This window comes from Rana temporaria, chromosome 13, assembly GCF_905171775.1.
Source record: "Rana temporaria chromosome 13, aRanTem1.1, whole genome shotgun sequence".
NCBI lineage: Eukaryota > Metazoa > Chordata > Amphibia > Anura > Ranidae > Rana > Rana temporaria.
The window spans coordinates 30,246,100-30,271,826 of NC_053501.1; the positions used below are offsets into that span (position 1 = coordinate 30,246,100).

At 44.1% G+C, this 25,727-nt stretch overlaps 1 protein-coding gene across 1 annotated transcript in view; it reads right to left on the reverse strand.

Annotated features, from left to right (window-relative positions):
- Positions 1 to 25,488, reverse strand: part of GPR132 (G protein-coupled receptor 132) — a 42,455-nt gene extending 16,967 nt beyond the window's left edge. Inside the window, exon 1 of the mRNA XM_040332594.1 lies at positions 25,179 to 25,488. The gene's annotated coding sequence lies outside the window, so the exon portion shown is untranslated. The remainder of the gene's footprint in view (positions 1 to 25,178) is intronic.
- Positions 25,489 to 25,727: the final 239 nt, after the last annotated feature.

The window sequence follows — 25,727 nt, forward strand, 5'->3', positions numbered from 1 at the left end:
CCCTTAGGATAGAGTGAGAACAGATTTGATCCTCTGTTATGTTTGTATCGGAGATAGTGCCCCTGGTGGACTGGGTGTGTAAGGAGCAAAGCATCAAAAGTAGAATGCATGAGGTCCAGATATCATTTTATTCTCTGTGGCCCAGATTCAGAAACAACTTACGGCTGTAATTTCAAATCTGAGCCGTCGTATCTTTAGGCCGATTCTCATAGCCAGATACATTGAAAAAATAGGCTTCCTCCGCCGACGTAACTTGCATACGCCGGCGTATAATTGTGTGCAATTTTCCGCTGGCCGCTAGGTGGCGCTTCCGTAGATTTTCCGCGTCCAATATGCAAATGACCTAGATACGCTGATTCAGAAACGTACGTGCGCCCGGCGCATTTTTTTATGTCGTTTAGGTAAGGCTTTTTCCGGTGTAAAGTTACTCCTGCTCTCTGATGCGTAGCCAATTTTAGGTATGGACGTCGGAACAGCGTAGATTTTTTCACGTTTTACATTGTTTGCGTAAGTCGTCCGTGAATGGGGCTGGGCGTAAGTTACATTCACGTCGAAACCAATGAGTATTTGCCGCGTAATTTTGAGCATGCGCACTGGGAGACGTCCACGGACGGCGCATGCGCCGTTCGTAAGAAGCGTCATTTACGTGGGGTCACGAGTAATTACCATAAAACACGGCCACCACTTCCACATTTGAATTAGGCGGGCTTACCCTGGCCAATTTACGCTACGCCGACATAACTTAGGACGCAAGTGCTTTGTGAATACTGAACTTGCCTCTCTAAGTTGCGGCGGCGTAGCGTAAATGAGATATGCTACGCCCGCACAAAGATCCGCTCATGTCTCTGAATCTGGCCCTGTATGTCTACACTGCTTAACCCATTGCCCTCCAGAAGATTTACCCCCCTTCACGAACAGTCTATTTTTTGCGATACGACACTGCGTTATTTTAACTAACAATTGCGCAGTTGTGCAACCCTATACCCAAATTAAATTTATGTTCCTTTTTCCCCACAAATAGAGCTTTCTTTTGGTGGTATTTGATCACCTATGTGGTTTTTATTTTTTGCGCTATAAAGAAAATAGAGCGACAATTTTGAAAAAACATTTTTTTTTACTTTCTGCTATAAAACACATCCAATATACATAAAAAAAAAAAATGTCTTCCTCCATTTAGGCCAATATGTATTCTGCTAACATATTTCTGGTAAGACAATCCCAATAAGCGTATATATGGATTGGTTTGCGCAAATGTTTTAGTGTCTACAAACTATGGGATTTTTTTTTCTTTTTTTTTACTAGTAATGGCGGCAATCAGTGACTTATAGCAGGGCTGCAATACTGCGGTGGACAAATGGGACACTGAAACTTTTGACTCTTTTTGGGGACCAGTGGCACCAATACAGTGATCAGTGTTAAATAATATGCACTGTCAATATACTAATGATACTGGCTGGGAAGGGGTTAACATCAGGGGCAATCAAAGGGTTAAATGGCAACCATTCCCTGGGCCCTCAGAAGAGATGGGTCTTGATCTTTCTCCTGAAGGCCAGGTGGTTTACCTCCAATCAGATGTTAATTAGAGCGTTCCATAGTCTGGGTCCTTGGACCGCAAATCTTCATTCTCCTTTGGATTTGTATCTGGTTTTGGGTATCTGGAGTAGATTTTGGTTTTTGGATCGCAGAATGCGATTGGTGTTGTGAGCTTTTAGTTTCTCTCATAGATATTGGGGGGCAAGTCCCCCAATGCACTTATGCGTTAGACAGAGTGCCTTGAAGGTGATTCTGTCTTTTACTGGTAACCAATGAAGGGATCTCAGAGAAGGTGAGATTGATTCCCATGTTTTTTTCCCAGTCACAAGTCGAGCGGCCGTATTTTGAACGACTTGCAGACAAGTGATTTGGTACTTTAGGAGTCCAATATAGAGGGCATTAGCATAGTCGAGTCTGGAGTTGATAATTGTTCCCACTACGACTGCTATGTCTTCTTTTGGAATAAAGGGGGTGAGTCTGCGTAGTAGGCGCAACAGATGGTGCGATCCGCTCACTACTGACCCTATTTGTGCGTCCATTGTCATGTTGGTGTCGAAGATGACTCCTAGACTTTTGACTTTGGAGCAAGGGGCGATAGTTTGATCCAGAATGGGCGGGGGCGTCCATGTTTTTGCAGGATAAATCTTTCGGTTGGCCTGAAACAGGTTTTTGAGCCATTGAGTTCGAGGTAACTCTTAGTCATCCAATCTTCTATCAAAGAAAGGCATTTCTCTAGTCCTAGATAATGATCCTTTTTGTTGCAGATGCGAAAATAAAGTTGTGTGTCATCTGAATGGTAAATGTAACTTCTGGTTACTGATGATTTCAAAAAGAGGGCGAAGATAGATATTAAAAAGAACAGGCGACAGAGGGGATCCCTGGGGGACTCCGCATGACACTGTGCGTGTTTCAGAAGTAAAAGGACCAAGTTTTACTATTTGTGATCGGTTTTCCAAAAAGGAGGAGAACCACGATAAATCACATTCCGTAACTCCGGCTACTTCACCAAGCCATGTCAGCAATGATTGGTGGTCTACTGTATCAAAATCTGCGCTTAGGTCCAGCAGTACTCGAAGACAAGATTCTACTTCGTCTGTGGCCTCGAGAGCGTCATCCCATATTTTGAGCAGTGCTGTTTCCGTCCCGTGACCAGGGCGGAAACCGGACTGGAATGGGTCAAGTAATGGGTTTACATAGGCAGTTCGACGTTCCGCCTGTGTACTGAAAAATCAGGTGGACCGGTGGACATCTAGTGTGATCACAGTGGGAGCGAGCCGGCGGCGGCGTGTGTGCACGTCCCTGATGTGAAAGTGTCAGATCATGTACTTGGTACATGATTTGGCACTGAGCGGCCACCCTGCCGCAGTATATCTATAAGTATATATCTATATCAATAGGTCTTTAAAGTGAGACTATGGGCAAAATAACAAATTACATATATGATATGATACATATATGATGCATTTGTTCAATTAAGGATCAACAAAGTTACCATAGCTACTTCCTCTCCAACAGCCTGAAATTCTCCCATGGGATGAAGTACATGTAGTACCTTGTCCTATATTGCTAGGTGCTTCTGTTTCCTGCCATCTGTACTCTGAGTAGTCTCCATATCGTCCGCTGATTGTACCTTGGGGACGCAACCTGGTTCCAGCTTGCTACAAGTCCTTCCAGGGCCCTGGTAAAGAAACAGGCTGGGGCTTAGACCCTGTGAGGATGTTCTACAAGGGCTCACTACCACAGAAACCTGACAGTGTTTATGTTTTATGGGATTACACTATGTGGCACTTTATCTGCCGCCACCAATGTGATACTCACTGGAGAGCTGCAGAGAGGAGCTGACATTTAACCACTTGAGACCCACGCTATTGACAAAAGACGTCAACAGCGCGGCTCTCAGGTGCCAACTGGACGTCTTTGGACGTCATTTCAAGTGCAGTACCCGCGCGCGCCCCTGGGGGGCACGCAGCGGGTAAACACTGTTCCAGCGCATCGCTGGGAAGCCGATGCGTGTACCTGGCGGCCGCGATGTCCGCTGGGTACACGCGATCGTCGGTAAGACAGCGGGGAAGTGGAGCTCTGTGTGTGAACACAGAGCTCCACGTGCTGTCAGAGGAGAGGAGACCGATCTGTGTCCCTTGTACATAGGGACACAGCATCGGTCACCTCCCCCAGTCACCCCCCTCCCCCACACAGTTAGAACACACCCAGGTTACATATTTAACCCCTTCCTCACCCCCTAGTGTTAACCCCTTCCCTGCCAGTCACATTTATACAGTAATTAGTGCATTTTTATAGCACTGATCGCTGTATAAATGTGAATGGTCCCAAATTTGTGTCAAAAGGGTCCGATACGTCCGCCGCAATATCGCATTCCCAATAAAAATAACAGATCGCCGCCATTACTAGTAAAAAAAAAAATATAATAAAAAAAAATCATAATTCTGTTCCCCATTTTGTAGGCGCTATAACTTTTGCGCAAACCAGTCGCTTATTGCAATTTTTTTTTTTTTTTTACAAAAATACGTCGATAAAATACGTATCGGCCTTAACTGAGAAAAAAAAAAAAAAAAAAATTGGGATATTTATTATAGCAACAAGTAAAAAATATATATATATTTTTTAAATTGTCGCTCTTTTTTTGTTTATAGCGCAAAAAATAAAAACCGCAGAGGTGATCAAATACCACCAAAAGAAAGCTCTATTTGTGGGGAAAAAAGGACGCCAATTTTGTTTGGAAGTCACGTCACATGACCGCGCAAATGTCAGTTAAAGCGACGCAGTGCCGGAAGCTGAAATTTCGCCTGGGCACGAAGGGGGTTTATGTGCCCAGTAAGCAAGTGGTTAAGAGCTGCGGATTACAGCGGTGGCCCGTCCATTAAGGGCGCTCGGCGCCACTTCCTCTATCCATGCCACCCCCTAGATGCATAGCATGAATCTATCCACGGTCGCGGCCGCCCCCTATTCATGTTTCCAGACCCTTTCAGGACGCCGGACACATGAATTACAGCGGATGGTTTTTTGAAGCTCCTGATTATTGCTATATGGTGGTCGCAGAGCATTGCGCTCGGAGCCTGTCCAGGTGTGTTAGAAAAGAAAATGAATATTTACTTTTCTAACACTCAATCGCCTCTCCGCCAATCAGGAAGCTCGGGTCTGATACCCGTTTCCCAATTGGCTGAAAGGTCAGGCGATCCTATTGGACACCTAGGAGGAGGATGCAGGGCAAAATCCGCCGTGATCCACTTCACAGGGGGAGACTGAGTTCCCAGTCTCTCTCACTAGACTTGCTGGTTCACTGCCACTGAACCCCCAGTGAGCTCTTACAATTGTCTTACTTATTATCTTCCTCAAGCGTCATCCCCCGCTTCCCTGCTGGGTCCCAGGCTTGGCACCCCAAATGCTCCTCAAGCATCACCCCACTGGCTGGGTCCCTGGCTTGGCACATGCTGATGTTTCCCGATTCTTCACCATCCCCGGTTGGTGAGAATACTGTTCCGGGAACTTGCTTAACCGCTTAAGGACGGCTGGGCATAAGCACGTACAGGTATGTTGCCTTTAAGAGCCCAGCCATGGGTCGCGCGTGCCGGTCCAGAGCTCTGTGACCCCGCTTGCCGCCGGTGTCCCGCGATCGGGTCACAGAGCTGAAGAACGGGGAGAGGTAAGTGTAAACAAACCTTTCCCCATTCTTCCTAGTGGCAGTGTCAGTGATCGTCTGTTCCCTGTCATAAGGAACGACAATCAGTGACGTGTCACGCCAGTAAGAATCACACACTAGGACACACTTAACCCCTACAGCACCACCTAGTGTTAAACCCCTTCACTGCCAGTGTCAATTTCACAGTAATCAGTGCATTTTTAAAGCACTGATCGCTGTAAAAATGACAATGGTCCCAGAAATGTGTCAAAAGTGTCCAATGTGTCTGCCATAATGTCGCAGTCATGATAAAAATCACTGATCGCCGCCATTAGTAGTAAAAAAAAAAAATATTAATAAAAATGCCATAAAACTCTCCCCTATTTTGTAGACGCTATAACTTTTGCGCAAACTGATCAATAAACGCTTATTGTGATTTTTTTCACCAAAAATATGTCGAAGAATACGTATTGGCCTAAACTGAGGAAAACATTTTTTTTATATATTTTTTGGGGGATATTTATTATAGCAAAAAGTAAAAAATATTGAATTTTTTTCCAAATTGTCGCTATTTTTGTTTATAGTGCAAAAAATTAAAACGGCAGAGGTGATCAAATATCACCAAAAGAAAGCTCTATTTGTGGAGGACAGCGTTGACCCGAGACAGGTAAGTGCTGGGCGGGGGGCACACTGGCAGCATTTGATAGGGCAAACTGGTGGCAATTGATGGGGCACACTGGCAGGAATTGATGATGACAGTGGCTGCGTTTGATGGCGGAAATTTATGGGTACAGTGGCTGCGTTTGATGGGCACAGTGGCTGCGCATGATGGCACAGTGGCAGCGTTTAATGGGCCCAGTGGTGGCAATTTATGGGTACAGTGGCTGCGTTTGATGGCACAGTGGCTGCGTTTGATGGGCACAGTGGCTGCATTTAATGGGCACAGTGGCTGCGTTTGATGGCACAGTGGTAGCAATTGATGGGCACAGTGGCTGCATTTGATGGGCACAGTGAGGCTGCAATTGATGGGTTTTTATTTTCAGTTTGTTTGCGCCCCCCCAAAAATTTTGAGCACCAGCTGCCACTGAGCTGCAGAGATCCACAGCTCAGGTGGAAGAATCTGTCCACAGGACAACTCCACAAATCTGACCTTTGTGGAAGACCGGCAAGAAGAATCCACTGTTGAAAGAAAGCCATAAGTGAAGTCCCGTTTGCAGTTTACGAGAAGACATGTGGCGGACACAGCAAACATGTGGAAGAAAGCGCTCTGTAAAAGTGATCACTGATATCAAGTCTACCACAAAATAAAATGAAAGACAAAAATGCCTCCAATAATAGAAATAAAAAAAATAAAAAAGACAGGAAAGGTGTTGGCAATCACAATTACAGAACAGTTTCCTAACTGACCATAATCTTTCCCTATGCAGTATGGCACCTTCTCCTATGTTTTCCCTACAATTTAGTGACGCTATGGCTGCTCTGTGTCCTTCCTTTTATAAGCGAGAGGGATTATCCAAAAGCTCCTTTATTGGACTTTTAAAGCCTGCTAGCCTTAGTTCAAAGTCCATGAAGTGCATTTAAACATTTCCACAGTGACTCTGACCATAAATTCACTGGGACTACAAATCTTAATCTGAACATACAGCCTGGCTAGCTAGGAAAGGAAATGGGGGCAAGCGTGCAGCGCCCCTCTTCTGAGCCATACCAGGCCACAAGCTCTTAACATTGGGCGTGCCTTGCCAGGGGACAGGAGGACCTCCTGGCAAAGTAACTTGTCCCTATGTTGTCCCTATGTTAATGAGGACAAGGGCTTCTTCTCCACAAAACTGTAGTTTTACCAGAACGAGCGCTCAAAACTTGCTTCTGAGCATGCGCGGGTATTTTACGTCGTTTTTGCCCACACACGATCATTTTTAACAACCCGAAAAACGTCATCGTTTAAAACGACGTTTAAAAATGCAGCATGTTCGAATTTTTTTTTTTTCGTTTTTCAGAACCTAAAAAATTATGTGTAGCCCACACACGATCATTTTAAATTACATTTTTGAAAAAAGTTTTCTTCATGCCGAAAAATGATCGTGTGTACGCGGCATAAGTGAGAGGATGTTGTGAGGATGGTTCCATGAGTTTTGAGTAGAGAAAAGAGATCAGACCAAGGGCATGTGGATCTGAAGCACATTTGGATTCAAAAGATATGAGCACCCTAGGTACTTCCGGGTATCATGTACTGGTTTGCAAGAGGTGCTTTATCTGTAGGAATAGAAAGAGTTCACTGTGTGACAACTCTTTTTCTTGATGTAAATGTGCAAAGGGTTTTACCCCTTCTTTAGTTAGGAGGTATCCTACCTGTGTGAGGTTTTTAGTGACCCATTCGTGGTTTATCCAAGGGGTTAAAAGGCCCAGGGTTATACGTAAAGTCCATAACAGGTTAATGCAGATAAATAAGGTTGGCAGAAAACTTGACTGACTTTTAATGTTTTTAAAAAGTGACTAAATGCATTAAAAAAAAAAAAAAAAAAAGGATTTCAATTAAGCCAAGTGTTTGCAAACTAAGGGCCAGATTTACAAAAGAGATACGACGGCGTATATCCTGATACGCCGTCGTATCTCTGTGATCCGCCTGTCCTAACTATGCGGCTGATTCATAGAATCAGTTACGCATAGATAGCCGTAAGATCCGACAGGTGTAATTGACTTACACTGTCGGATCTTAGGATGCAATTCTAGGCCGGCCGCTAGGTGGCGATTCCATTGCGGTCGGCGTAGAATATGCAAATGACTACTTACGGCGATCCACGAAGATACGCGCGTTCGTCGCAATCTCTTACGTCGGTTTTTCCCGTCGCAAAGTTAGGCCTAAGGTAACGCATGTCGCCGTTCAAAAAAAACATTGGGGCGCCGTAATTTCGCGCAAAGCACGTTGGGAAATTTCCTAACGGAGCATGCGCAGAACGTTTGGCGCGGGAACGCGCCTAATTTAAATGGTGCCTGCCCCATTTGAATTAGGCGGGCTTGCGCCGAGCGGATTTACGTTACACCGCCACAAGTTTACAGGTAAGAGCTTTGTGAATCAGGCACTTACGCTGTAAACCTGCGGCGGTGTAACGTAAATGGGATACGTTACGCCGCCACGGCGTAACGTAAATGTACCTAAATCTGGCCCTTACCTCCTAGAGGTGTATTTATTAAAAAAATATAAAAAATGCATAGCAAATCGCCTAGTGAAGGGTATGCATGTTCATTCTGTGCAAATGTGGCGAAAAACAAATGTTATTAGTCTATTTCCTGTGCCCGGCGTGTTTTTCATTGAAATAAAATGGAAAATTCTGCATTTGGCCCCTAGATAGTGCTCAATATCATAGGAAAATCCTCTGATACTTAGCACCATCTAGGGGGCAAATTTGATATTTTCTGTTTTAAATCAAAGAAAAGCTATGTCCTTCCAAAACAGGACATAGCCTAATAACATTGGAAAAGGAAAACATACCCCATAGGAGCTTTGAATTGCAGCAATAAATAAAGATAATAATAAGGATGGAAATTGTAAAAAAGTATAAAGTTTATTGGAATGAAAAAATCATATAAAGTAGAAAAACATCAATAAAAGCTAGTACAAAACAGCCAATGGAAAATTGTACAACATTGTAAATATTTACTATAAACGCAAAACCCCAACGCGTTTCGACCTTAGGAGTAATGTAAAGTCTTCTTCAGAGGGAGAAAAGATTTGCGAACATAGATTCTATAGCCCAATAACATTTGTTTTTAGCCCCATTGGCACAAAGCAAATGTATAAGCATTTTCCCAGGGCTAATTGCTATGCACATTTTTAATAAAAACTCATACCTGTTGCCTATACTATTTATTAAGCAGGTGGTGGGTAAGAAAGAAACTTTATCTAGTGGTTTATAGCACATTCAAAGTCATTTAAAAAAATAAATATATATATATTAAAATAACAACATGTTATACTTACCTGCTCTGTGCAATAGTATTGTACAGAGCAGACCCAATCCTATTCCTCTGGGATCCCCTGCCTGCACTCCTCCTCTTCTTGATGTGCCACATAAGAAGCCGCTTCCTTTTGTGGCACACCTGCAGGCTTGATCCTGAGCCCCACTGCTTGCGTCCATAGACACAGACAACGAGGCTCGGCCCGCCCCCTGCTCCCTTGTCACAAGATTTGACTGACAGCAGCGGGAACCAATGGCTCCCACTGCTCTCATCAAAGCCTGTGGCGGGGAGAAAGGGAAAGAGCAGTTTCAGCCAGGCCCAGCACTGGATTGAGATCGGGACCAGATAAGTATAATTGGGTTGAGTGGCGATGCACATACTGAAATATTTTTTACCTTAATGCAGGTAAAGCATTATGGTAAAGAAGACTTAGGTTTTACAAACTCTCCAGCATCTACTTAAACCTGAAATACCAGTTTTAAATAGACCGACCCTTCCTTTGATAGGGATAATCCTTCTGCTTTTTTTGTTGGTAGCCATTGTGTCTGTGTTCAGCTGTCCACAGCTATCAACACTTGACAGTGGAATGTCCTCATAGACATAACATTGCAAGTTTCTAGCAATCCATGTGGCAACAAGGAAACCTTGTGCATTCTCAGCTGAACACAATGAATAATATGTAGGAAGAAATATGGAACTAGAGAAATATCGAATGACACCCAATGAATACCTTACACCTTACAAAAACGAAACAAGAACTCAAAAATTGAAGATCTGCTTTCTCTTAGGCCCCGTACACACGACCGGATCTATCCGCTGGGATTTATCCGCGGATCAGTTCCAGCAGATAGATCTGGTCGTGTGTAGGGCCTAGCGAACATTTTCCAGCTGATAAAAATCCAGCCGACGGATTTTCAGCGGATAAAAATTTCTTAGCATGCTAAGAAATCTATCCGCTGGAATCCTGTCCTTCGGACTTATCCGGTCGTCTGTACAGACTCAACGGATAAGTCCGCCCGATCCCCATCCCTCGCATGCGTCGAAGTGATTCGACGCATGCGTGGAAGTATTTACCTTCCAGGGTCGTGCACGTCGCCGCGTCATCGTCACGGCGACGGCGCGGCCACGTCACTGCGGATGTTTTCCGCTGGGATTTTGATCTGATGGTGTGTACAGCCATCAGATCAAAATCCGCCCAGCGGACATATCCGATGGAAAAGGTCCGGCAGACTTTTTTCTCATCGGATATCCGCTCTTCTGTACGAGGCCTTAGGGAACATCTAGAAATGTTATTTGTTCTTGTAATTCTGATTCTAAGAGAACAATAAAAAAAAAAAAAGACAAACATGTTATACTTACTAGCTCTGGGTAATGGTTTTGCACAGAGCAGCCCAGATTTTCTTGTTTTTGGGTCCCCCACCAGCGGTCCTGGCTCCTCCCCCCTGCCACGTGCCCCCAATAGCAAAGTCTCTTGCAATGGGGGCACTTGAGCAGTCTCACCCCCGGACCTCGCTCCTGTCAATGGACACTCGCCATTCACACTGCGGCTCCCACTGCTGTGTGAGACAGTGAGGAGAGAGAGACCCTGCGCATCACTGGATCGAGATGGGGCTCAGGTAATTAAAGGGGGGGGGCTGCGGCCCTTAAGTTTTTTTACCTTAATGCACAGACTGCATTAAGATTAAAAAAAACTTCTGCCTTTAGAACCACTTTAAGCAGCCTTGAATTCCTCTTTGAAAATAGCAGTGCCCTTCCTATCATGTAATTGGGTCTAGGTATTCCTGTTGTGTAACTGCACAGTTGTATATCTGCAGGGTGAGATCTAAGGCATTGTTTTCAAGCATGTACTGGCCATCAGGACTACACAGAGTTTCCTGGTGGGCCGATGGCTCAGTAGGCTGGTTCCAGTGACAGGCTGAGCCTGTCAAAGTAATGGCTGCACGTCTTCCACCGCACCGATCATCCCTGGCTGTTTCATGTGTCCTCCTCTTTCATGCCCTCCTCCTCTGCCCCCAGTGTGCTCTGGCCGCTCCTCTGGTCCCCTGTACTTCTACTCCTCCCCTATGTGCTCTGACCTCTCCTCCGGTCCCCTTTTCTTTCTCCTTTGCCCCCCATCCCCGCAGTAGGCTTCTCTACTTTCACGCCGGATGCTGGGGGGATGTGGCAGGATGGAGAGCAGAGGAAGGGGGCAGTAAATATGTCATTTACCGGCCCCTTCCTTTTCTCAATTGGACATCGTGAGTGATTGCTCCTGTGTCTTTTGATAACTGAGCAGAGTAAACTCTGCATCAGTTTATGAATGAACAGGAGCTGCTGTCTCCTGTCCATTCATCTTCAATGCTGAGACACCAAAGAAATGGACTGGGGAATCTGTGTTCTCAGTACCTTTCTCTGTCTCAAAGGGGAGATGTCAGGGGATTGTTTGAACCCCTGATATCTCACCAAAGCCCATCAACAGGGCTGATAAAAAAAAGAATTGCAATCAATATAAAAAAATTGTAAACATTTTTTTTTTTTAAATTATAAAAAATAAAATTGTTAAAAAATGAATAATAATAAACTACTGACACCGCCCTACCGACACTGTACACTGCCCCAACCCTCTTCCCCCAAAAGCATTGTGAAAATAATTATAAAAAAAAAAAATATGTAATTGGAAAAGAAAACATAAAAAAAAACTACTAACGCCATTCACTTCCCTATACACCCCCCCCCCCCTCCAGTAATCAAGTAATAAACAACAACATTTTAAAGAATGTAAACAATGTAAACACACCCCCCCCCCCCAAATCACCATGAAAAACAGAATACATAAATAAATTGTAAGAAAATATTTAAAAAAACAATAAGAATAAAACAAATTTGCAATGTTCCTGCATGACATTAGCCCTCCCACTTCACGCTGTGATGCGAGAAGGAGTGGAGGAGAAAAATACAGAGGAGAATAAGTGCAATAATAAAATAGGTGATCTGTGCGTCTTTGCTAAATTAAACTGGGCCGGTCTGGCTGAAGTCCAGGGCCAAATATTTGTCCCAGTCCAGCCCTGATTGTTTCCTACGACTGCAAGTCTCATGAGATGAAGAGTGAGATTTGGTGAAGTCCCTACTGTGCTGTTCATTGTTCTCCTTGCTTGAGGGGAAGCTGTACCTGAAATCACACAGTGCAAGGGTCTCCCTGCTTCTGCTTCATTAAATCTGTGGATCTTTGCTTTCTGTTCTCCTTTTGCTGCTTCTTGGTCATTATCCCAGTAATTATTAGATAACCAGTTTTCAATAGAATAGCCCCAACAAAATCCTTCCTTTACCAAGATGGCCAACTCCACAGGGTGACACAGTGTAGTAAAAGGCACAGTAATTCAGTAATGGAGAAAGGATCAGCTGCTTGGAGCCTACAGGCAATACTGGTGACTAGTCATTTTTCCTGTTTGCCTTTTTTAAACATGGCTTCCACAGTTTAGGTCCTCTTTATATCTTTTAGAAACGTAGCAGAAATAACTAGAGCCAAAAGTTGCTTATAGTGTATCTCAAACCCCATTTTTATCAGTCTTGTATATTTTGGGGAATTACTATTTATGAGTAATGTGGTGAAGAAATTGTTTTTATTGCGTTGTTGTGTACATTAAGATGAGAACAAGGGACACCTATTAGCAAAAGTTTGTAGGCGTAGGATACACCCCCTACCACACCCCCTTAAAGGAAAATCATAAATAACAATTGAATTAATTAATTGCTTTTTTTTAACCACTACTGTTCATTTATACTGGCTTTTTAAAGCTACACATGTAGAAATTTAGAAATTGGATAAAAGGTTAAGCACTGGGAAACACTTTTTTAAAGATAATTTATGCATTTTATATACAACTATATAACATCAGACCAAAATAAGGGACAAATGAGGAGGAAAGAGGGACAAAGGGACTTTGTTCCAAATCAGATACAGTCCCTCGAAATCAGGGACGGTTGGGAGCTGTGCAAAGGTTATACTGTTGCAGGACTATGAAGAGGCAAAAATCTGTTAAAACTGAACTTAGGGCAGATAAAAAGACAACTGTGTAATTATTAACCACTTGCCCACTGGGCACTTAACCCCCCTTCCTAACAAGACCAATTTTCAGCTTTCAGTGCTTTTACACTTTGAATGACCATTACTCAGTCATACAACATTGTACCCATATGATTTTTTTTCTTTTTTTTTTCACACAAATAGAGCTTTCTTTTGGTGGTATTTTATCACCGCTGAGTTTTTTATTTTGTTGCGCTATAAATGAAAAACAAGCAAAAATCTGGTAAAAAAAATGCATTTTTCTTTGCTTCAGTTATATATTTTAGCAGATTTGTAATTTTTCTTCATAAATTTTGGCCCAAATGTATACTGCTACATCTTTGGTAAAAATAACCAAAATAAGTGTATATTATTTGGTCTTTGTGAAAGTTATAGAGTCTATGAAAATTGATCACACCTGATTACATCTGATGTACATCGAGGACAGTATTAATACCCCCCAAATGAACCATTTTTGGAAAGTAGACAATCCAAGGTATTTAGAAGGAGGCATGGTGAGTTTTTTGAAGTTGTAATTTTTCCCACAATTCTTTGCAATATGAAGTGGACCACTAGCCTGTTGGGATACCGCATGCTTGCGGGTCCAACAGTTCTGGTAAGCGGATTATATCCATACCTTTGGCTTGAAGAATTGTCGCTGGAATGGTCCATTTAATCTCATGACATCTCTACTGTGTTATGTACATCCACTTATGATGTACACTTTTATTACATTGGATTTTTTGTGTGACTTGATTATCATTTCACGTGTGACTGATTATAATTTGTTTCACTATCATACTGTGTATACTTTTTAGTGTTTTTCCCACATTTTACTTTACTATATATGCATGGATGAGCATGACTGGGCATGAATGAGCATGACTGGGCATGGTTGAGCATGGCTGGGTATGGATGAATGGACAGATGAGCATGGCTGGGCATTGATGAGCATGACCGGGCACGGATGTGGCATGGATGAGCATTGATGTGGCACGGATGAGCATGAATGAGACATGATGAGGCATGAATTAGCCATGGATGGGCACAAATGAGCCATGGATGGGAGCACGGATTGGGGATGGATGAGCATGGCTGGGCATGGATGAGCAGGGCTGGTCATGGATGAGCATGGATGGGCATGGCTGGGCTTGGATAAGTATGGCTGTGCTTGGATGAGCATGGCTGGGCATGGATAAGCATGGTTAGGCATGGATGGATGAGGGTGGCTGGGTATGGATGAGCATGGCTGGGCATGGATGAATGGATGGATGAGCATGGCTGGGCATGGATGAGCATGGCTGAGCATGGACGAATCATGAATGAGGATGGATGAGCCATGAATGGGCACAGATCAGCGCTGTGGGCACTTCAGATCCAGCCCACAGCGCTGCTGGACCTGGTTCCTTCCTCTCTTCGTACACTGTACCGATCTGTGTGAGGAGAGGGGAGGATCTGAACCAGACATGATCACTCCGTCATTGGACACAGCGATCGTGTGGTAAAAGGCTGCTGTCATTGGCCCTTTACCCCGTTCCGTGACGTGTCCGGTCCAGAGGACCTGATGGTCACGGGCATTCCTGGGTGCGCGCCCCAGAGTTATCTGACTGCGCTGTAGCCGTTATTCGCAAGTGGTTAATACATAGCTAAACGTATTATTATATGAAAATAATTACCAGAATTTGACCTGAAATTAGCTTCTTACAGTCTGCTGTATAACAGTTGCTTTGATTAGGTAAGAAACTAGCATCTTAAGGAGCCAATTAGGCGCATTGTAAGGAGCATGCTGGGCAGAACATACTGACAGAGAGATGACCTAATCAATATGCTGTTTCTCCTTTCAATGTCCAGTCACAGGAGAGAGGTGGCAGGAGATCAGGTTAACCTGAATCCTCACAGTCCAGTGATGGTGAAAAGCCTGTAGTAAGATACTTTTATTAATATCAAAATGTGTTGTCCCAACATCTGGTCAGAAGTGGTCAGAATCTACAATCAAGAACTGTGAGTAACCAAAAAAAAGACTATATCCCCATTGCTAGCCTTCAGCTGCAGTGGTTAAATCTGAACTCCAGGCAAACCCCTGAATACACAGATGAAATATGTAAACGGTCTTATCTGCCAAAGGATCTGAAATTCTCTCCAACCACTTCTGTGATGTACACAACACAGCAGGGTGACCATGCTTTCTTTGTAAGGCCTCTCGCACACAGATGATTGCAGACATAAAATATGCCTAGCATAAAATTCCTGACATTTCTTTGCACCCAAAGTACCGCTGATGGGGTGTAGAAGTGAGTGTAAACACAGATGCTTCTGTGCAACGGCGTTTACCTGCATGCGCATGTGCAATGTCTTTTCTGATAGTTTCGCACAGAAGAATCTTTTAAAAAGGTGTTAGAGAAGTTTTTTTTTTTTTTTGCTTTGAAGATTGCTTTGTGGTATTTTTTGGTGAGTTATTGGTAGTTTGTGTGGTTTTCCTTTGTTGAGTTTCTTCTCCAGGCTCCTTCAGCTTGTCTGCCTTCTTGCTTCAGTAATGTAAGAGCGTCATTGAACCAGCCTGAATTATTTTTGCGAATGCGTGCTCTGCGTCTGCTGTCTGTAGTAATGCTTTGTTAAGTGAGTTGAGTGTTTCTTCCGTTGAGTGGTTTTGATTTAGGATTGTTATTTTATTCGATAGTGTGGTTTTGAAGAGTTCTGAGTGTAGTTTCTTCTGTGATCTTGTCCAGTGTGTTGTTATTGAATATGTTGGTTTTTAGAGGATGGTGTTGGTGGTTATTTTAAATTTGATAGCGATTGCGTGGTGGCGTGTTGTCCAGTGTGTTGATGTCCATATTCTGTTCAAAGATGAGGTCGAGAGTGTGCCCAGAAACATGCTTGGAAGCATTTATCAGTTGCTGCAGACCTAATTCTTCCAGTTGGTCAATGCAGGCAGTGGCGATGACGTCCTGGGTGGAGTTAGCCCAGAGTTTGAAATTCCTGAGTAACAGGAGGTGTTTGGTTTTCAAGGTTTATGTCGAGATGAATTCAGTGAGAGGTGTGAGGAGGTGTGTATTTGGTCCCAGTGGTCTGTAGCATAGCAGTATGTATACGGGGGCCTGAGGTGTTGTTTGGAGTTGCAGAGTGAGTGTTTCCATGAAAGGCAATGAGTTCTGTAGAGTTGGTTTGATGAGAGAGGTGGGATTTGTAGATCACTGCTAGGCCTCCTCCTCTTTGCCCTATTCTATGCTCGGTTAGGATGCAATAGTTCTCAGGCACTAATTCTGCTAGGACGGTGTTACAGTCCAGTATTAGCCAGCTTTCCGTGATAAAGAGGATGGCCAGAGATAGGCCGCAGCCGCGGTCTGTCCTGCGGGTCCAGCGGTCTAGAGAAGGCGCCCGGCTGGCGGCAGGTGGCTGCGGGCGGCACACAGGTGAGCTGGGGGAGCTGGTCTGAGGGAGAACCAGGTCGAGGGGGAGCCATAGACCGGCCTGCTGGGGAAGAGAGCGAGATTAGTCCCGGATAGCAGGAGCTCCTGCAACACACGTCCGTCTGCTGTACATGAAAATGTAAAAACTAACTCAGCTATGTGGAGCACAAAAAAATAAATGCCCTAGGCAGCATGAGGGCTTGAAGAACTGTATCCTGCTGTACAGGAGGCTTATTTAAAGAAAGATTCACATCTTTACAGTATGTCAGCTGTATGTAAAAATAAATGTAACTATTTTAGAAAGCTGCCACTTTTAAAAAAAAAATCTAATATCTACCCAAAATGTACTTTAAATCATTGCCAACTCAGTGTCACTGTTAGTGCTAAGAAAGTACAAAAAGCATGCACAAAAGCATGCACAAGTGGTCTAAAAAGTCAGAAAACTACCATACTTTATAAAAATAAATAGTTACATGAGATAAGTATCCTGTCCCATGGTATGTTCCTATGCATAAAGTATACAGTCCTGTAATTATTGAAAAGAATAAAAGATCAATAAAGCAGCATTTATATAGCACCAAAAATGTACTCTACACAGTCACATCAGTCCCTGCCCCCAAGGAGCGTACAATCTAAGGTCCCTATCCCACATGCATAGGCCAAATTAGACAATTACCAATTACCAAGCCAATTACCTATCAACATATCTTTGGAGGAGAGGAGGAAACTCATGTAAGCACAGGGAGAATATTCAAACTCCATGCACGTAGTGTCCTGGTTGGGATGTGAACCAGTGAACCACATTCTGCATGGCAGATGTACTAACCACTAAGCCACGGTGCTATTCTGTTTCCCCAATGGGGACACACAATTTAAAAAATGTCTTTTCAATTTTAATACAAGAGATGGAACTATGAACAATGGACCCTAGTCAATCTAGGGAGCAAGCCAGAGAGGGTGACTACACTATATTGTCCTAAGTATTGGGACGCCTGCCTTTACACACACATGAACTTTAATAGCATCCCAGTCTTAGTCCGTAGGGTTCAATATTGGCTTGGCCCACCCTTTGCAGTAGAACCGCTTCAACTCTTCTGGGACGGCTGTCCACAAGGTTTAGGAGTGTGTCTATGATAAGGCCTGGCTCGCATTCTCCACTCCGTTCTATCGGGTTGAGGTCAGGACTCTGTGCAGGCTAGTCACATTCCTCCACCCCAAACTCGCTCATCCATGTCTTTATGGACCTTACTTTGTGCACTGGTCCAAATCATTTGGTGGAGGGGGGATTATGGTGTGGGGTTGTTTTTCAGGGGTTGGGCTTCCAGTAAAGGGAACTCATAAGGCGTCAGCATACCAAGCCATTTTGGACAATTTCATACTCCCAACTTTGTGGGAACAGTTTGGGGATGACCCCTTACTGTTCCAACATGACTGTGCACCAGTGCAAAAAGCAAGGTCCATAAAGACATGGATGAGCGAGATTGGGGTGGAGGAACTAGTGATCAGGGTGGTGGAGAGGTGTAGTCCTGGCGCCACAGTTTGGTAGGCGTAGTCCTGGTGCCACAGTTCGGTAGACGTAGTCCTGGCGCCACATTTGGGGGGTAGGGCGCCACATTTGGGTAGGCGTAGTCCTGGCGCCACAGTTGGGTAGGCGTAGTCCTGGTGCCACAGTTGGGTAGGCGTAGTCCTGGCACCACAGTTGGGTAGGCGTAGTCTTGGTGCCACAGTTGGGTAGGCGTAGTCCTGGCGCCACATTTGGGTAGGCGTAGTCCTGGCGCCACAGTTGGGTAGGCGTAGTCCTGGTGCCACAGTTGGGTAGGCGTAGTCCTGGTGCCACAGTTAGGTAGGCATAGTCCTGGCGCCACAGTTAAGTAGGCATAGTCCTGGCGTCAAAGTCGAGTAGGCGTAGTCCTATCGGTAAGTCGCGTAGGTGTAGGGTGGTGGAGAGGTGTAGTCCTGGAGCCACAGTTGCGTAGGCGTAGTCCTGGCGCCACAGTTGGGTAGGCGTAGTCCTGGCGCCACAGTTGAGTAGGCGTAGTCCTGGCGCCACAGTTGGGTAGGCGTAGTTGGGTAGGCGTAGTCCTGGTGCCACAGTTGGGTAGACATAGTCCTGGCGCCACATTTGGGTAGGCGTAGTCCTGGCGCCACAGTTAGGTAGGCGTAGTCCTGGCGCCACAGTTGGGTAGGCATAGTCCTGGCGTCAAAGTCGAGTAGGCGTAGTCCTAGCGGTAAGTCGCGTAGGTGTAGTCCTGGTGGTACAGTCGGTTAGGTGTAGTCCTGGCGGTGCAGTCGGTTAGGTGTAGTCCTGGCGGTGCAGTCGGTTAGGTGTAGTCCTGGTGGTACAGTCGGTTAGGTGTAGTCCTAGTGGTACAGTCGGGTAGGTGTAGTCCTGGTGGTATGCCAGGGAGGTGTAGTCAGGTAGGTGTAGCCCTGGTGGTACAGTCCAGTAGGTGTAGTCCTAGTGGTACAGTCAAGGTAGGTGTAGTCCTAGTGGTACAGTCGGGTAGGTGTAGTCCTGGTGGTATGCCAGGGAGGTGTAGTCAGGTAGGTGTAGCCCTGGTGGTACAGTCAAGTAGGTGTAGTCCTAGTGGTACAGTCAGGTAGGTGTAGTCCTAGTGGTACAGTCAGGTAGGTGTAGTCCTGGTGGTATGCCAGGGAGGTTCAGTCAGGTAGGTGTAGTCCTAGTAGTACAGTCGGTTAGGTGTAGTCCTGGTGGTAGTCGGGTAGGTGTAGTCCTGGTGGTACAGTCAGGTAGTTGTTCTATTCTAGGCTAGTCGTTTCGACTTTTCCAAATTTTGGCGAATTCAATTAGACTGAATTTGGAAACTTCAAATCGATTCGAACTCGAATAAACGAAACTAATTCCGAAAACAAATTAAACAAAACAAATTGATGCAAATAACGACTCGAAGCGAAACACATTTTTTCATTCTGCATATGTCTAACTTTGTTACTAAGGGTTAGACTCAAGGACTAAGCTCCATCAACTTTTATTCCACTATCCAGTAAAAATGCCTTTTTGGCCATTAAGGCCCTCTCATCAGACAGGACAATGGCAGTTAGCAGGGTTTAGCATTGGGGTAAGGCCTCTAGTAAGTGAAAATAGTGAAGCACACAGAGGGATTTGATGGGGGACCATAGTAGAGACACGCATGGCAAGGAGACAGCATTTTTTCAAGCAAGACATTTGCCTTTAAAGTGGTTGTAAACCCTCCCCCTGAAGTTACACCTACAGGTAAGCCTAGATTAAGGCTTACCTGTAGGTGTTTGCAATGTCTCCTAAACCTACATGTTAAGGAGATATTTGCCAAAAGGTATACACCGTTGTCTACGGCACATGCGCAGTGATGATTCCAATTCATAAAAACGACAATGCTGTATTTGCCGGCGCGGAGTGACGTCTTTGCTGCTCCGTCCAATCACAACGCCGGAGCGCAATACCCAGAAGTAACCTTCCGGGTACCTGTGGAGAGGTGTCTGCTGCCGGAGGGGGACACGAGGACGTCTTTTGGGGCTTCGATCTAAGGTAAGTAATGCATAATGAGCTAGTGTGCTAGTCATACTAGCTCATTATGGCCTTGTTTTGCATTTTGCATTTTGGTTTATAACCGCTTTAAATGTTTCCTAAGTTCCAATCTAATAGCCATAATACAATAAAAACGACGGCCCCTTTCACATGAGGCAGATCCGATCAGTGGACTCCGCTAGGATCAGCTGGGAAATGTTCCGTTGATCTCAGCTGAGCCGGCAGATGACAGGTCCGTCTTTGCTCACTGAGCAGGAAGGGACCTGTCAGAGCGTGACAGCATGTCTGTTTTCATCAGATCCCATCCTTTCCGATCCGCCAGACGGATGGCGAACGTATCGCCATACCTCTGTTTTGAGCGGATCGGAATGGCAGACACATCTCTGCTGACATCCGCCCGCCCATAAAAGTCAATGGGGTAGATTCAGGTAGGGGCGCGCAAAACTGCGGCGGCGTAACGTATGACATTTACGTTACGCCGCCGCAAGTTTTACGGGCAAGTGCTTGATTCACAAAGCACTTGCCTGTAAAGTTGCGGCGGCGTAGCGTAAAAGGGGCCGGCGTAAGCGCGCGTAATTCAAATGATCCCATAGGGGGCGTGGATCATTTAAATTAGGCGCATTCCCGCGCCAAACGTACTGCGCATGCGCCGTCCCTAAAATTTCCCGACGTGCATTGCGGTAAATGACGTCGCAAGGACGTCATTGGTTTCGGCGTGAACGTAAATGGCGTCCAGCGCCATTCACGGACGACTTACGCAAACAACGTAAAATTTTCAAATCGCGACGCGGGAACGACGGCCATACTTAACATTGGCTGCGCCTCCTAATAGCAGGAGCAACGTTCCGACGAAAACGACTTACGCAAACGACGTAAAAAACTACCGCCGGGCGCACGTATGTTCGTGAATCGGCGTAAGTATGTAATTTGCATACTCTACGCTGACAACTACGGGAGCGCCACCTAGCGGCCAGCGTCAGAATGCACCCTAAGATACGACGGCGTAAGAGACTTATGCCAGTCGTATCTTAGGCTAAAGTTGGCGTATCTAGCTTTCTGAATACAGCAAGTAGATACGCCGGCGCAACTTAGCAATTACGCGGCGTATCTATGGATACGCCGGCGTAATTGCTCTCTGAATCTACCCCAATGAGTGTCCTGTTCCCCGAGCGGGCTTATCGTGTGAAAGGGGCCCTATGCAGTTCTAGTAAAATTACTGTGATCCATAACTCAATAACACAATTAACGTTTTAAAAAAAGAATTGTGACAGCAACACGAAGAAAAACAGAAGAATATATTTTTAAACACATGAGAAATGAGATGTTCTCAGGGGAGAGTAGAAAATTGTTTTCACATATGTGGAGGAATTTGTGACACATTTTTTTTCTGAACTGCACTGGTCTGTCTGTCTGATAAGATACAATAGCAAGAAATCCCCAACCATGACTTACATACCGTAGGAAGACATCTGAAGGTAAAATATGAAGGACAATACCAAAAAGGGAATAGAAACGTTAATAAACAACTAAGCTAAGATTGCACTATTTGTACAACTGATGTTTTTGTTGTTTTTTGTTTTGCGGTAATAATATCAATTGTGTTACAAAAAAAACAAAAAACAGCAATCATAGTACTACTACAGTACACAATACAAATAAAACAATAGTAGGAATCATACTATCAGCATTCAGCTTCAGCTCTTGGGCTCTGTAGATAACATGATTTTATTTGCAGCAAAGGTATTTCTAATCTTGACCAATCTAAATAAAAAATATACACAAAACTACAATACAATAATAATATAATAATGATTATAATGCAGTAATTTTTATTGGTCTGTCTGTTAACCCCTTCCATACAGCGCATTTTCACCCCCTTCCTGCCCAGACCAATTTTTAGTTTTCAGCGCTGTTGCAGTTTGAATGACAATTGCGTGGTCATGCAACACTGTACCCAAACTAAATCTTTATGTTTTTTCCCCCCCACAAATAGAGCTTTCGTTTGGTGGTATTTTATCATCTCTGCGTTTTTTTATTTTTTGCGCTATAAACAAAAGAAGAGCGTAATTTTTTTTAAAAAGACACAATATTTTTTACTTTTTTATTTAATAAATATCACAATTTTTTTAAAAAAAACATTTTTTCCCTCAGTTTAGGCCGATACAGATTCTTCTACATTATTTTGGTAAAAAAAAAATCACAATAATCGTATATTGATTGGTTTGCGCAAAAGTTATAGCGCCTACAAAATAGGTGATAGATTTATGGCATTTTTATTTTATTATTTTATTTACTAGTAATGGCGGCGATCTGTGATTTTTTATTGTGACTGTGACATTGCGGCGAACACATCGGACACGTTTGACACGTTTTTGGGACCATTCACATTTATACAGCGATTAGTGCTATAAATATGCACTGATTACTGTGTAAATGTGACTGGCAGGGAAGGGGTTAATGCTAGGGGGCGCTGAATGGGTGTTCCATAAAGTGTGTTCTAACTGTAGGGGGGAGAGGACTCACAAGGGGAGGAGACCGATGTGTGTTTCTCTGTACTGGGAACATAGCATTGGTCTCCTCACCTCTGATAGGAGGTGGATCTGTGTGTTTACACACACAGATCCACACTCCTGCCGTGATCACCGACAATCGCAAGTGCCCGGCAGCAATCGTGGCCGCCGGGCATGCGCGGTTTGTGCCGCCGGCGGCACACGTGCCCTAGATCGCCGGGAACAAAGGACGTCATATGACGTCCACCCGGATCAAGGGAGGGTTCCTGCCGGCGTCATTTTACAATGGCCCGGTAAGGAAGGGGTTAAGATACAATAGCAAGAAATCCCCAACCATAAAACTTACATACAGTATGAAGACATCTGAAGTCAAAATACCATAAATGGCAGGGTTGAGCAACCTTATAGAGGTGAAGATCTACCTGACCAACACGGGAGAAGTCAAAGATCACTGGGCAGATTGTCGCCACTTCACACCTGATTTAAACATTTAATTGCCTTACTACTGTGTCGCAATCGCATGCAATGCCTGGCAATCATGGGTTTAAATCAGGTGGTGAGGAGACAAAATCACGCCTCCTCACCACCTCTGAAATACACTTAGGGCCAGATTCTCAGAGACTTACGTCGGCGTATCAGTAGATATGCCGTCGTAAGTCCGAATCTGCACCGTCGTAAATTTAAGCGTATTCTGGAAACCAGATACGCTTAAATTAGGCTAAGATATGAGCGGTGTAAGTCTCCTACGCCGTCGTATCTTAGGGTGCATATTTACGCTGGCCGCTAGGTGGCGCTTCCGCTGAGTTCGGCGTAGAATATGCAAATGACTAGATACGCCGATTCACGAACGTACGTGCGCCCGTCGCAATTAGTTACGCCGTTTACATTAGAGATACGCTGGCGTAAAGATAAAGCTGGTCTCTAGGTGGCGAAACCCATGCAAAGTATGGGCGTCAGAACAAGCGTATCTTTTTACGTCGTTTGCGTAAGTCGTACGCGAATAGGACTGTGCGTAAATTACGTTCACGTCACGCATTGAGCCGACGTATCTTTGGGCGTAAATACGACGTGATACTGAGCATGCGCTCGCATGCGCCGTTCGTTCGGCCATGCATCTACATGGGGTCAAGCCTCATTTAAATACAATACAGCCTACTTTGAATTACGCGCGATTACACTGGCCCATTTACGCCACGCCGCCGTAACTTAGGAGGCAAGTGCTTTGTGAATACAGCACTTGCCTCTCTAAATTGCGGCAAGGTAGCGTAAATATGGTACGCTACGCCCGCGCAATATAGATCGGCTGTACGTGAATCTAGGCCTCAGATTGCTTTTCAGAGGAGCAGCAGTGCCTGCTGCACTTGTGAGTGTGTACTTAGTTGCATTTGGCAGTGGCACCCTTAGGGCTTGTTTACACGTAAAGTTGAGGGGGTGGTAAAACCCTATGGTTGAGTTACGGTTCAGTGTGAAAGCAGTCCTATACTATTGCTTCACACTGACCTGAGTATCTCTTCTTTCCTGCTGCTGGCACCATTCTGGAGACCACTAGCCAGGATAAGAGGTGGAGTGCAGTTGGCATCACTCCACATGGGACAAGAGCCAGCCCAGCACTACTGAGGAGGCATCGGCTTATGCAGCTCATGCTCCCTACTACAGCTCTAACTTTACAAGTAGTTCCTATGCATTGCACTCAGCAAGCCCAGACTGAGATCTACCAGTCACATGTCCGCGATCTACCGGTAGATCGCGATCTAGAGGTTGCTGACCCCCGATAAAGGGAATAGAAATGTTAATGAATCACTAAGCTGACATTGCACCACTTTTACAACTGTTAGTCAACTGATGTTTTTGTTATTGTTTTTTCAGTAATAGTATAAAATAAAAAGAAGCAATCATAGTACTACTACACAGTACAAATATAACAACAGTAGCAATCATACTATTAGCATTATTTATTCTGCTACTTTTACTATTTTATTAGGGATAATATAGTGTACTATTAATATTTCCAAAATGTATGCACAAGAAAAAAATAAGACACTGTGGTGCAGATGAAAAAAAAAATGTATATTACAAAGAACCATAAGGTACCCACAGCAGCCAGTAAGGGTTAACTTCTCACTGCTCCGAGTAGGGTAAACTAAGATCGAATTGGGTGATACAAATTGTGGCACTGGCACTGTAGAAACAAAATTAAATATGTGAATACAAATGCACAAATATCTTTTAGTAATATTTATTATAAACCTGTGCCATGTAAAGTTAAAAACGTAAAAGCAACCAAGCTTACGGGACGTTGCACATTATCATTAGTTAAATGTATTAATTAGGTAAATGAAATAAATAATCGTTCCATAAATGTGTTTGTGCATTGCTGCAATCCTGTACACTGGGCAGCCAGCACATTATTAGACGGTGTGTGTTGTATCCCATGTGGTCTGTGTATAGAGTTCTCTAGGGCGTCAAGTGCACATCAAAGAGGAAACATAAGAGTAGCCGATGAAAAGCATTCTAAACCCATCTATAGCAACTATATGAAATAAAATCGAAGGATTTGTAGGAGACGTACCTATTTTGGAACATGAAGCATTTCCAGCTTTCTTTTTTCGAAATGCTTTAAGCAGAGTTCTTCAGAACCGTTCTTGCTCTTCTCGAATCCGTTAACATAACAGGAAGTTTCACAGTGAACCAGACGTATTGAACTGTAGTGAGAATCACAAAAGAGAATGAATAGTACTTTCCACTTTGTCATCCGTGGAACTCTTAAGTCTGATTTTCTCAGATCTCTGCTAGCTAACTTTCCACCATACGTATTTGTCTTGAAGTAGTAACACTGAAAGCAAACCCAAGGCAGAATTGCTGCCAACTTGGATTTTTTTTTCAAATTCAAATGGGAAGGGAAACTGTTCATGGTTTGACTAAAGGAATTTTTCATAGATGTAAACAAATTGAAAAAGAAAAAAATGTTTAATTTTAGTGTGAAAGTCCCTAACTTTCTAAACTCTTATTTATCGTTGAAAGGGAACTAAAGTATTTTTTTTTATTATTATTATTTTTTTGTTTTAGATACTTGTAACAGGGTGTTTATAGTGACCGTTGGTTGTGGCACTTCACACCA